This window comes from Ovis canadensis, chromosome 3 (assembly GCF_042477335.2).
Source record: "Ovis canadensis isolate MfBH-ARS-UI-01 breed Bighorn chromosome 3, ARS-UI_OviCan_v2, whole genome shotgun sequence".
In the NCBI taxonomy this organism is placed as follows: domain Eukaryota; kingdom Metazoa; phylum Chordata; class Mammalia; order Artiodactyla; family Bovidae; genus Ovis; species Ovis canadensis.
The window spans coordinates 140551448-140564717 of record NC_091247.1 but is presented as its reverse complement, the minus strand read 5'-3'; the positions used below and the strand labels follow the sequence as shown (position 1 = coordinate 140564717).

The 13270-nt window shown below is 49.2% G+C and overlaps 1 protein-coding gene across 1 annotated transcript in view; it reads right to left on the bottom strand.

Annotated features, from left to right (window-relative positions):
• Positions 1-10920, bottom strand: part of GALNT6 (polypeptide N-acetylgalactosaminyltransferase 6) — a 38842-nt gene extending 27922 nt beyond the window's left edge. The window contains exons 1-2 of the mRNA XM_069584363.1: positions 10846-10920; positions 2306-2523 (exon numbers count right to left, since the gene is read on the bottom strand). The gene's annotated coding sequence lies outside the window, so the exon portion shown is untranslated. The remainder of the gene's footprint in view (positions 1-2305; positions 2524-10845) is intronic.
• Positions 10921-13270: the final 2350 nt, after the last annotated feature.

Genomic DNA, 13270 nt, shown 5'->3' with positions numbered 1-13270 from the left:
TGGCCAAAGCCACACTCATTACTCTGTCTCACTTACAAGGAACTTCAACTGAGCTGTGGTAAACACACGAGCTGCTGCCTGTGGAGAAGCCCGGTGTTTGGAGTCACTTGGGTCCACTTGGGGCACATGTGGCCGTCATGATGTCAAGTGGGAACAGGGGTCACTCTGGGAAAGAGGGGAGATGTTCTCTTTTAAAACCTCAGATTCATGCACATACCAAACAGACACTAAGTATCTGCTGTGCACAGGAAGCTGAAATTGTGCACCTACTGTAAACAGCAAGCATGAAGCAAGCACCTTTGTGTGTAGCAAGCACATTGAATTTCTGCCTGTATAGAGACACACACTGAATGCCTACCATATACATAGCAAGCATGTGCTGAGTGCCTACTGTATACAGCAAATATACCTAAGCACCTACTTCTCACAAATATGTTGAGTATCTACTGTATAGAGAAACATTTTAAGTGCCTGCTGTATATAAACATGTTGAGTGCTTTTTGAAAAAAAAAAAAAAGGATTCAGCAGCAGCATCAAAAATCGAATAAGATTAAATCTTTTCGAGCATCTATTTTATATTAGGTATTGTCTGGGAGACAGAGGAGATTCGTTGATCCTGCCAGTATTGAGTCAATTCCTGCTTTATGCCAGGTACTCTGCCAGATGGTGGCCAGCCAGAAGGTGAGCAAGGTACACTGCGGGGAGGACCATATGAAGCCCTGCTCTTGACAAAGGACTGTGTGCAATAGGGGCCGTTTCTCCCCCACCTCTGGTGACCTCCCCGACCTTGCCAGCCACACTTCTGGTAATCATCTCCTATGCAGAGAGCCCAGCATTCAAGGAGAGTACAGTCAATTGGGGGAGTCAAATTTTAAGCCGAGAGGCACCCAGCCTGAGAGAGGCATCCTCGGGGTCAGAGGGAGAGAGGATGCAGTCAACTCACTGAGTTGGGGAGGGTGATGTTCGTTAAGTCCCTCTGGAGAGAAACTTGGGCTGAGCCCTAACCCACAAGTAGGAGTTGGCTGGTGACGTGAGCACATTTCAGGCAGAGGGAACAATATATATAGAAAGCCCTAGATGCAGGAGACAGCATGATCCATCAGAGAACTCCAAGGAATTTGGTTTGGTGGGAGTATGAAGCCTGATGGGCGTAGCAGGTGGTCCGGAGAGGTGGCTTGAAACCAAGTCATGAAAGCAAAGAGTTTGCCCTTGACCCGAGGCATGGGAAGCAGTAAAGATTAGTGGGAGCCCAACATTACAAGAAGAGTAGTGTGACAGCTGGTGGAGGGTGTCTAGGAGATGCACCTGACTGGCAGCTGGATGACCAGTTAAGAGGAACTAGGGGTGTCTGACCCAAAATAGCAGCAGTGCGGATGAGGAGGGAGGGTGTGGTGCTAGGGGAACTTCCTTGGGTGATGAGGCGGGACAGTTCATCCTAGCTGGGACACAGAGGGACACAGAGAGGTGTGAGACCACCTCTTTCCCCGCCAGATTTTAAAATCTAGTTGGAGTGCTACCAAGAACTGGTGGCACTGGGTTCAGGGAGCACCGGTCCCAGGAGGGAATAGAAGCAGGAAAAAAATCTATTTCTAAATATCCTTTTGCACTTTGAACCCTGACAACATTATTCAAAAAGTAATACAATTTGAACTGTGTAAGACAAGGAGAGTACCCCGCTGGCTTGAAGAAGGCTTCAGGGAGGAAACGGAGATTCAATGTAGAGGTGGTGTCCTGTCTAGGGGTTGCTAGGCTGGTTGATGCCTGAACTTGACATCTCATCAATTCTGCAACTGCCCCAGCTAAGCACAGACCGAGCACCGCAGGATGGGGAAGTGTTTGCTATAACAGGGTTGAACCATCTGAATGCGGCATCTCCCCTGACACTTTGTCTGTCTACCTTCCGCTCCAACAAGAAAGAGGGAGCACAGTTAGAAACAAAGGCATGGTACAGGCATAACCTGGGAGTTACTGCGCAGTCAGTTCCAGACCATGGCAAGAAAGTGGGTCACACAATATTTTGGTTTCCCAGAACATATAAAAGTTATGTTTATACCATACTGTAGTCTACTAAGTGTGCAATAGCATTATGTAAAAAAAAAAAAAAAAAAAAAGAAGTACATACTTTAATGAAAAAATAACATTTCCGGGAACATTTCAGAGATAGATTTGCTGGATATAGGGTTGCCACAAACCTTCGATTTGTAAAAAATGCTGTATCTGTGAAGCAAGATGAAGTAAAGCACAATAAAACAACATATGCCTACAAAATTTAGTTATCAGATGCTGCCAAGTGCTTAAGACTCACCTCCTCCAGGAAGGCCTCCCTGACTGACTCACTCAGAATCACCCAGGTCACTCCAACTCCCTCGTCTTGGCATCACAGTGTGATTCACCTTTGTTCCCTCCTGAAGAGAGACTTGGGGTTAAACTGAGCTCTTCCCAGGCATCTGCTCTCTCAATCCAGCCTGGCTGTCTAAGGCTTTCTCTCTGGTGCTTGCAGTTCCTCAAGGTACTAACCACATCCTGAAATGAAACAAGACACCTGTGATTAGGCTTGGCAGTAAGGGACTCTGGTTTGTTTGCTTGGCATGCAGGCGATGGGAAGGAGTCTCTTCGAAGGGACACAAAATCCAGTGTAAGTCAGAAGACTTTGGCTTTAAGGATTCCTGCTCTCTACGTAGGAGACGATTACCAGAAGTGTGGCTGGCAAGGTTGGGGAGGTCACCAGACTTGGGGGAGAAAGAGGCCCTGTTGCACACAGTCCTTTGTCAAGAGCAGGGCTTCACATGGTCCAGCTTCTGACTGGCCAAGAGGTCCACCGGCGAGTATGCCCAAGGCCCTCAACCACTCACGCCCTCCTGCTGCTGCTAAACTTTCACTCCCAGCTCTTTTTCCTCCAGCCACCCTTGGGATTGCAAAACATCAGACCATCTTGATTTTAGTACTGAGATGATACCAGAAATCCTCTTATTCTGGGAACATTTTCTAGACTGAACAAATTGGACCTGTTTTCCTGGCCTCACCAATCAGAATACAAATTGGTATATATTGGTATAAGGGAACTGAGGCTTCACCCAGTCCAATGTCTATCAAACTGTTGATTGCAACTCATTACAGGACTGTGAAATACATTTAAAGTGTTGCAAATCAGCATGGAAAAAAATTATTTAAAAGATCAGACTAGACTAGAGCAAAAAAAAAAAAACCAATTACATCACAGGTAATATGGGTAAGTATTGTTTTGTTAAAATTTCATTTTGGTTATTACACATACATATATAGAGTAAATGTACCAAAAGTCCTAGTACAATCTTATGCTTCAATAACTTTGGAAGTATAAATGCCACAGGCTTACAAAGAACATCATTTGAAAGTTTACATTTCTTTCACCTCGTTTCTATGAATTTTGAATAAAAAATTATTATTTTAATGTCTGTCTCCATTCATTGAAGATGATAAACATTTCCTGATACAAAATTAAAATGAAAAGTTGTTATTCAAAATTCACATAGGTGAAAGGAATCATATTTTCAAATGATGTTTTTTGTTAGTTTGTAGAATTCATACCTCTTAGGCGATTAAACTGTAAAATTTTCCTAAAGGTTAGGACTCAGCCCTTTCACTGCTGTGGCCAGGGTTCAGTCCCTGGTTGGAGAACTAAGATCCCACACAACAAAGCTTTCCTGAGACTTTTGAGATACCCTGTCACATATAAGAGGATACTAAGTTTTCTTGTAAAATGCCCCCCTTCCAACCTCTACCCATCCCCCCATCCCCTCCCCTCTCCTTCCGCCACCTTCCCCAGGTCCAGTCAAAAAGCCAGTGATACAGTCTAATTCCTCCATTTTACATCCTAGTTTCCTCCAAGAAACCTTCCTAGGTCTCTTGCAGAATTTATATCTCTAGTTTCACCCCCTTGTGTGCATGCTAAGTCGCTCCACAGGTCTGACTCTGTGCGACCCCATGGACTGCAGGCTCCTCTGCCCATGGAATTCTCCAGGCAAGAATACTGGAGTGAGGTGCCCGTGCCCTCCTCCAGGGGCTCTTCCCGACCCAGGGATCGAACCGATTATCTTATGTCTCACATCTTATGAACCCATGTCTCTCAGGTCTCCTGCATTGGCAGGTGGGTTCTTTACCACTAGTGCCACCGGGGAAGCCCCTCACCCCCTTAGCAAACTGTTTATACTTCTACTTTGATCTTCTCACAGTCTCTCCTCTCTCACACCTTTGTGAACTGGACCAGAGAGAGCAAGTTGTCTTCAGCTTTTTGTCTCTTGCAAAGTTCTAGCACAAAGTCTGCATGCAGCAGGTACTCCAAAAACTCTTGTTAAATGAGATGAGACCAATAGGGCTAACACGACCCATTTAAAGACACAAAGGTGAGCCCTGGCTTCACTGAATGATGTTTTGAATGCGTTTGTGCATGTGGGTTACACGATAGTCTGTTGCTACCCACAAGTGAGCCACTTAGACTAGGTCCGTCTGAGCCCAGTACTCTTATTTGACAGCGAGGCCCGTTGGATTAGGTGACTTCCCTTGTGTCACAAGCTCATGGCTCCTGGGAGCAGGTGCCCATCTCTCAACTCCCAGGCACTGCTCTTTTCCCACCATTTTACCTTCCCCTTGGAGGTTACCTGGGGAGTTTGGGGACTAGGTTTGGGTCTCCTGAACCTGGAGCAGGACTATTTTCCAGAAACTCCCTATTTCACTCATAGACACCGCGCTGCCAACCTCTACCCATCCCCCCATCCCCTCCCCTCTCCTCCCACCACCTTCCCCAGGCTTGCCCGCCTCTAGTTCTCACCTAGGACCACAAATGCTTTAAAGATGCCACGAAAGTAGCTTCCAGGTCAAGGTTTGGCTTTAACGAGAACCAGGGTCAGCTACCTGGAACAGGCCCTTGCTGGCCAGGTAGCCTGTTTATAACAAAGTTTCTTTCTGTTTATCTAGGGAGCTGCTCACCTCCTAGAGACGTGGCAGCCAGGAAGTTAGCAGTGGCAACACCACCAACAGGGATGTTTGCTCAAGCTAGTCAGGCTGTCGCTCAATTACAGGTTTCTTGAAAAGTGATGACTGTCGCCACTCTCACCAGGAGCAGGCGTGAGACGGAGCTAACACCATGGTGGGGAGCGCACAGGTCCATTTCAAGCTGCTGGTTGTGGGGAGGGGGCCAAGAGGCTGTTTGGGACAAATGATTCTCCCTTTTTTCCTCCCGGGCAGCACTTTCTCAGTTATCAAAACCAACCCACTGCACCTCACTTCCTGTGTTCTCATGCTGTGAACAAAGTAGCAAATTATCTCCTCCAAACCCCTCCTTCCACCGCTGACCTTTTTGATTACAGAATGCTGATAGGTTTTCACTTTTCCCCATAATTACACCTTCAGAACACCTCAGCTTTCCCTTTCAACACTAGAGCTGCAGTATGTGGCTTTATTTTCCCAGAAAGACTCACTGAAAATTATTTCAGTAGCAAGTCTATCGAGTTTTCTCCTGGGCTGATCTAGGTTCATCTTTTGTTTGCATAACATTTTAAGCTTTAGTTGCCCAAACAGATTTTTCCGTTGAAAAAAACCCAATTGAACTTGACTCACGCTGTGTCCCTAGAATAGACTTGGCTCATAGCAGGTGCTCAGCAAATGTTTCTTGATCTAGTCCAAGTTTGTTAAGTTACTGAAAAATCAAAATAATGCGTGACCAAGCAGGAAGTTCACCAGCTCACAGGTTTTTGTCACTAAAGGATCTCCAGGTCCTGCCAGGTCGGGCAGGGATATGTAACCGTTTCAAACTGAGCCTTGAGAGTCCTCAGAACCTAGGGATGAAGAAGAACCTTAGGTGGGCATGGGCTGGGATTCCCTAATCATTTAGGAAACCTGGTGACAATTAGGTTGGGTTTGAGAGAAAGCCAGGGTCGGGGGCGGGAGAGAAAAAAAACTTGAACTGAGTCTTATCATCCATCACCTGGCAGGGGGAGAGGGATGGATGGGGGTATTTACAGAAGGGGTATTCCTGAAGGTTTGCGCTCATCTTCAGATTGACGGGCAGGTGATGGGTGAGGACAGAACTTTCCCTTCTCTCTTCAGTGTACAGCGGGCTCCCGGCTATAGGACTTCTACCCAGGGCCACTGGATACTCGATGTGCCACACCCTGAACTCAAGAGTCTGTGGGCTGCCCCCTAAGCTGGTCAGCCTTCCCAATTTCCCCATTGCGACCAGTAGCGTTGAAACCCTGGAAACTACTCCTGCCCCTACTCTACTCCCAGGCATGGAGTTTCTAAATGGGTTTCAACGTCAGGTTCACTCCATGCATGCTCCCGAGTCCTGAGTCCTGCTGATTCATTCTCTGCCTCCTGGATCTTCCTCTTCCTCTGCCCTTTTAACGCCATTCTCCGAGACTGTGCTCTTATGACCTAGCATCTGGAGGATCAGCAGAAGCTGCTTGCCAGCTCCCTCTGCCTCAGGCCTCTCTCTCCCTTTCACAGTCTAGAAGGGCCATATTCATAGTCCTTTCGCGCCATTTGACTGTAGCAGAAACATGGCCTTGGCAGTCTGCTTCCTGTTTGCTCCTCACGCTCACTGGCTATCTCTTCCTCTTCAAAGCATTTCCCTTATGCTCTTGCTAAGCAGATCAACTAGCCGACATCCACTGGATCATCGAAAAAGCAAGAGTTCCAGAAAAACACCTACTTCTGCTTTATTGACTACGCTGAAGCCTTTGACTGTGTGGATCACAACAAACTGTGGAAAATTCTTCAAGAGATGGGAATACCAGATCACCTGACCTGCCTCCTGAGAAATCTTTATGCAGGTCAAGAAGCAACAGTTAGAACCAAACATGGAACAGCAGACTGCTTCCAAATTGGGAAAGGAGTACATCAAGGTTGTATATTGTCACCCTGTTTATTTAACTTATATGCAGAGTACATCATGCGAAATGTATGGTTGGATGAAACACAAGCTGGAATCAAGATTGCTGAGAGAAATAACCTCGATATGCAGATGACACCACTCTCATGGCAGAAATTGAAGAAGAACTAAAGAGCCTCTTGATAAAAGTGAAAGAGGAGAGTGAAAAAGTTGGCTTAAAGCTCAACATTCAGAAAACTAAGATCATAGCACCTGGTCTCATCACTTCATGGCAAATAGATGGGGAAACAATGGAAACAGTGAGAAACTTTATTTTCTTGGGCTCCAAAATCACTGCAGATGGTGACTGCAGCCATGAAATAAAAAGACACTTGCTTCTTGGAAGAAAAGCTATTTTCAACCTAGACTGCATATTAAAAAGCAGAGACTACTTTGCCAACAAAGATCCGTCTAGTCAAAACTATGGGTTTTTTCCCAGTAGTCATGTATGGATGTGAGAGTTGGACCATAAAGAAAGCTGAGCACCAAAGAATTGATGCTTTTGAAACGTGGTGTTGGAGAAGACTCTTGAGAGTCCCTTGGACAGCAAGGAGACCAAACCAGTCAATCCTAAAGGAACTCAGTCCTGAATACTCATTGGAAGGACTGATGCTATAGCTGAAATTCCAGTACTTTGGCCACCTGATGTGAAGAATTGACTCACCGGAAAAGACCCTGATGCTGGGAAAGATTGAAGGCGAGAGGAGAAGGGGACAACAGAGGATGAGATGGTTGGATGGCATCACCAACATGAGTTGAGTAAGCTCAACTCATGAGTTGAGTTTGAGTAAGCTAGGGAAGTTGGTGATGGACAGGGAGGCCTGGTGTGCTGCAGTCCATGGGGTCGCAAAGAGTCGGACACGACTGAGTGACTGAACTGAACTAAAAGCAAATTATGTTTCTTTTCTCGAATTCTTACCTGAAACTCCCCTCCTCCAAGAAGCCTTCTCAGACTAAAGTGCATCTTACTGACATGAGTATCGGGCATATTTTTTTCCAAGTTTCACGGCCCATGTTACTTCACGCAGGACCCCCACTAGATTTTATGGAGGAGGGAGAACCAACAGGTCTAGACATTGGGCTACCTAGGTTCCCTTTTCTTTCATCTTCTCAAATCTTTAAATCCTGGTCCCTAATCTTCTGCCTCGGAGAAGGCAATGGCACCCCACTCCAGTACTCTTGCCTGGAAAATCCCATGGGCAGAGGAGCCTGGTAGGCTGCAGTCTCGAAGAGTCGGACACGACTGAGCGACTTCACTTTCACTTTTCACTTTCATGCACTGGAGAAGGAAATGGCAACCCACTCCAGTGTTCTTGCCTGGAGAATCCCAGGGATGGGGGAGCCTGGTAGGCTGCCGTCTATGGGGTCGCACAGAGTTGGACACGACTGAAGTGACTTAGCAGCAATCTTCTGCCTCTAGTATGCTTTTCCCAACTAGTTCCCCTAACCTTCCTATCGCTGCAGTGTCCCTCCATCCTGAGGTATCTGGTTGTTAATTCCACACCCTGATCTGTCTGTTCTTTGTTTTCTTCTATCTGCAGAGCTGAGGGTGAGGATAGAGTTTCTTCCTTTCTTCAAATCTCTACCCAGGGCTGAGGACCACGCTGCACAGGAGACCAGAGAATAACCTGACCTCCCAGGGCTCTCAGGTGCCACAAAAGAGTCTTGTAACAGTCCTTCTTCTCCCCAGACTGAGGCCATCCTTGTTCACTGGGCAAGCCTTGTGCACAGCACAATTACAGCTTTGAGCTTGACACAGAGACAGGCACTGCCCTGCACTTGACCTCTCATTTATTCAAACCCTCACTCTCATTCCCATCAAATGAGTAAGGGTATGTTGGGCTTTCCCAGAGAGGGGCAGAGGGCTGTACGATGAGCTGAGTTTGCCCAAATCTTTGGCACAGCCACTGGGTCCGCCCAGGACAAAGAAACCCACTTTGGACCTCAGCTTCACTTCTAAGGCTGGAGATGTCAGAACATGTCCATGAAGCCAGAGGAGGTGCAGGACAATACCAGAGCCTTTTTTAAATATCACTGCTTACCATACCAAAGCAAGACACAGTTGTCCTTTTCCATTTTACCTATAAGGAAACTGAAGCCCACGGAGGTTTAGTAACCTGACCAAGGACACACAGCTATGAAATGGCAGAGGCAGAATTTTCTCCCAAGCCCACATCTCTCCCAAGCCCACTATCTTAAACATAGCACCATGCTGCCTTGCACTTGGCTGGTGCTTGGAGCTTTGACAAAGCATTTTCATATACACCTTCTCATTTGTTCCCCACCCAGGGAGTGTTTATGTGATTTGGCCAAGGTCAGACAGCTAATTTAGTGACAGAGCTGAGCCAGCTCTCCGCCTCCATTATACCCACTGCCTTGGCCCTAGGGCTAGTTGTCCCTTTAATTCCTGATTTCTGTTCTAGGTAATGGCTATATGGGCTAAGCCCAAGGTCGTATCTCCTGTTCAGGTTTCTCCCAGCTGAATTTGGGGCTGAGATGTTTCTGATCTCAGACAGTTTTTGACATGCCCCAGGGCTTCCCTTTTCAGGCCTGAGTTCTTCCCATGTGGGTAGGAGTCAGCTGTTCTGCTAACTATAGGCAGTGATTACCAAGGATGAGGGCTTTCCAGGCAGCCCGGGATTCTTCGTGGTTCCACCAGCTCTAGACTACCTTCCCATTGCCTGCTCTGCTAACTGCTCTGGTGCCCCTGAAAGTTGTTTTGTTACCTCTGGGTGCCTAAAGTGAATGGCGCTGTTAAGGAACAGGAGGTCAGGAAGTACCTGCAATGATACTGGCTTCTGCTGGATAACCTGAACTAAAGTAAATTTCAAACCCCTCACCTTAGCTTGCACTATTGATCACGTGCATTTGCCTGTCTCATCCTTTTCACTCTTCCTGTAATGGGCAGAGACACAGCTCATTCACCGAGAGAATGGGGCGTGGGCAGTGTACACATATCTCTGGCAAAATGAGCACAAGCCCCAGGTTCTTTGGTGTGTCCAGAGTTGTTAACCTCCTGCAGTGTCTGCAAACTGCATTTGCAGGTCTGGCAGTGCACTGAGAGTGCAGTGTTAGAACGCTCCTGTGAATGTTGCAATGGGGTGATTGGCTAATAGAGGGGTCTGTTTTATGCTGTGCTGGCAAACTGACACCTCACCATCCCCATACATACAGACGAGCCCTATCCTAACCTCTGCAGAGGTCAGTGTCTGGAATGACAGGCTCTGGGGGCAAGTAACAAACTATTTCTCCTTTTGGTTGGCCTAGGGTTTGGAACAAGTGACAGGAAATCAGGAAGTCAGTGACAGTCACAGTCATGAACACCCATCAGACTCCCTCCCAACACTGCTGAGCACAGTTCCTGCCCCTTAAAGGCCCAAGTCTCCACAGGGAGGATGTCGGAGACCCTGCCCTCACCAGGGAGGCTTCTCTCGCCGGCTCACCGCTTCTGCTTGGGAGCCGCGCCGCCCGGGCAGGAGGGAACCTCTCTGCAAGGTTTTCTGCAGCTGAGCACAGGGGCTGGCCCAGCGCGGGGCGATGGGGGCGCAGAAGGGGTGCCAAGGCATGCGTGACGGGCAGAGGCTGCAGAGCCCCGGAGGCAGTGCAGCTCGCACCTCTCCCACCCCGCCCCTCCAGGACCGAGACCCCAGCTTTTCTTTCAACCTTTAAGGAAGGCGCGAAGGTGTAGGGAGTGCTACCGAGGGAGGGGCTAGAGGCCACCACGACACATGGCCCAGCCCGGCCCTGCCCCTTCGTGTCACTGTCGGGGGTGGCGAGGAAGAGGAGGAGGAGGAGGAGGAAGAGATCGGCGGAGGGGGAAGGTGGATGGGGAACAAGGGCTTGGGAGAAGCGAGCTCGACCTGCAGGAAGTCCCAGGAAGCGGGAGGGCTCTGGGTTCTAAGTCCAGAGAAGGGTGGCGGGCTGCTTCTGCCGCTTACCTGTGGTGCCCGGGAGGAGCCGCAGCCGCGCGGCCGTGCAGCTCACCGGTTTCCCGACGGGACGTCCTGGAGGGCGGGGCCGAAGCGGGCCCTGCCCGGCCGCTGGGGCGCGTCCTCCCCGCCCCTCCGGGTCAGGTGCCGGGGGCTGAGCTCCCCAGCATTGCTCGGCGCCCCGGAACGCCGGCTTGCTGCGGGGACGCCCCGGGCCCATGCACCCCGCCCCCGCCGCCGCGGCTGGGAGCCCGGCTGCTTCGGCTTCTCCAGATCTCAGCAAGTTCCAGGGGCCAGTCTCCGCGGCCAGGCTCTCGGCGTCGATAAAGATTGGAGGGTCCTGGCCACCACAAAGACGACAGGCGGGAGTCGCCGGCGTGTGCTTGGAACCGCCGCGTGCGGCGCGCGGGCTCAGTGGCCATGTGCCCGCAGCGCTGAGTCTGGAGGAAGAGGCTCGGAAGCAGAGAAACGCCGCCGGACAGAGAGGCACCCAGGGGCTCCGTCCCAGGTTTACTTCTCATCGGGAGGAGTGGTCTTGACCAAATGATTGCTCCCCTTCATCCAACAATAAGAGCAGGGAATTTGCCGTGTGCCACGAACAATGCTAAGGTCTTCATGTGCCGGGTCTCAGGTAAACACTAGCCCCAGCAAATAACTACGATTATTGTCCGGAATATACACGGAAGGTGGCTGACTACGCCGCTGGAGAGTGCGGCTCAAAGCAGACCAGCGGCGTCAGCATCATCTGATAAACTGTTAGAAATATAGATTGTCAGGTCCCACCTCGGACCTAAATAATACGAAACTCGGGGGATGGGACCCAGTAATTTGTATCTTTATAAGCCCTCCAGGTAATTCTGGTGCATTCTCAACTTTGAGAATCACTGAGCGAGTAGTGTCAGAGCTGGAATTAAAATCCAAATAAGTAAGTTCAGTCCCTAAACCCACGCTCTGACTCACTACCACCCCCACCCTCAGGCTGCTCACCAGGATTCTGTGATGTAATCTTTTGGGCCCTTGTCTCAGTAATAGAAAAGGACCACTCCAAATAGCCGATAATTTGGAAACGTTCTATGGCAGAAAATTCAACCACCAATTCTGTTTTTCTTTTGTCTTGATGCTTAAATGAATTTGTATTTCTAAGTCCGTAAGACCCGGGGCCGGGGGCAGGAGTGTGGGTGGGCAGATCTGAGCAAGAAGGCAGTTGTGACATGAACCTGGAAGAGCAGGGGAAGCCACTGGGGATTAACAGCTGGATGAGAGAAGTAACCTTGTTCTCTAGTCTGGAACCCCACAGTAGAACTGAGCTATTCAGAGGGAGGTCAGAGCTTCTCCAGTGATGGATTCTGGAGAGAGGAGGCCAGTGGAGCAGGGAGAAGACCTTGGCCCCCTACACTAGATCAGGAAGTGGGTGAAGGATGGATGTTCCTAAAGAAGTAGAAAAGGGAAGTGTCCACTCAGTCTTGGCCTGCTCACCTGTCTCCTCCCCTAACACCAACCAAGTGGCTGAGTGATTCCCCTGCCCTCAATTCCCTTCTTTCACATTAGAGACTCTGGGGTTTAAAGGGACTTCCCAGGTGTCTCATTGGTGAAGAATCCATCATCTCAATGCGGGAGACGTGGGTTCGATCCCTGGGTCAGGAAGATCCCCTGGAGGAGGAAATGACAACCCACTCCAGTATTCTTGCTGGGACAATAACATGGACAGAGGAGCCTGGCGGGCTACACTTCATGGGGTCACAAAGAGTCGGACATGACTGAGTATGCACACCCACTGCGCTTTAAATTTCTAAAGAGACTTTATATAGCGTTTGCCTTGATCATCTGTTTTGTTTCCTTTACAGACCCTCAGGGTTCATTCTAACCTCACTGCTTCAGCTGCCACCACTGTCACTTGCCTGGTTCCTCAGCTACCTTTCTCGGAATAAGGACATCTCCTGTTGAAGACTGTGGGATGCTGCCCCTCATTTCTCTCTTTCTGGATGCTCGACACTCCTGCGCGGGTCTGACCCTGTGGTCTTTGCTCCGCTCTTCCTCTGACTCTGCTCTGTAACCCTCGGAGGCTGAGGCTTTTTCAGGACCCACCCTGACCTGAGGGTGATGGGCTGGACTGGACTCACCGCCCCAATTCTTCCCCAGGACAGTCATGACCGCTAAACCCATCCCAGAGTCCCTGAGAGGGTGCTGCCCAGGGAAGCCGCGTCGGTCTGTGCTGTGTGCTCCACATTCCAGAAGCAAATTTCTCTTCCAGTTTTACTTTAGCTGACTCTGATTTTAAACGTGACTCTGAGTCCTCAGAACAATGAGTTGCATAATTTGGAGGCATATGTAGTAGACCGGATGTGTGCCCCCACCCCTAATGTGTCATGCCCTGACTGAGCTGTTCTCTTCTCACAGGAAGGGGAGCCGCACAGGATGGTGATGCATGGCAGGC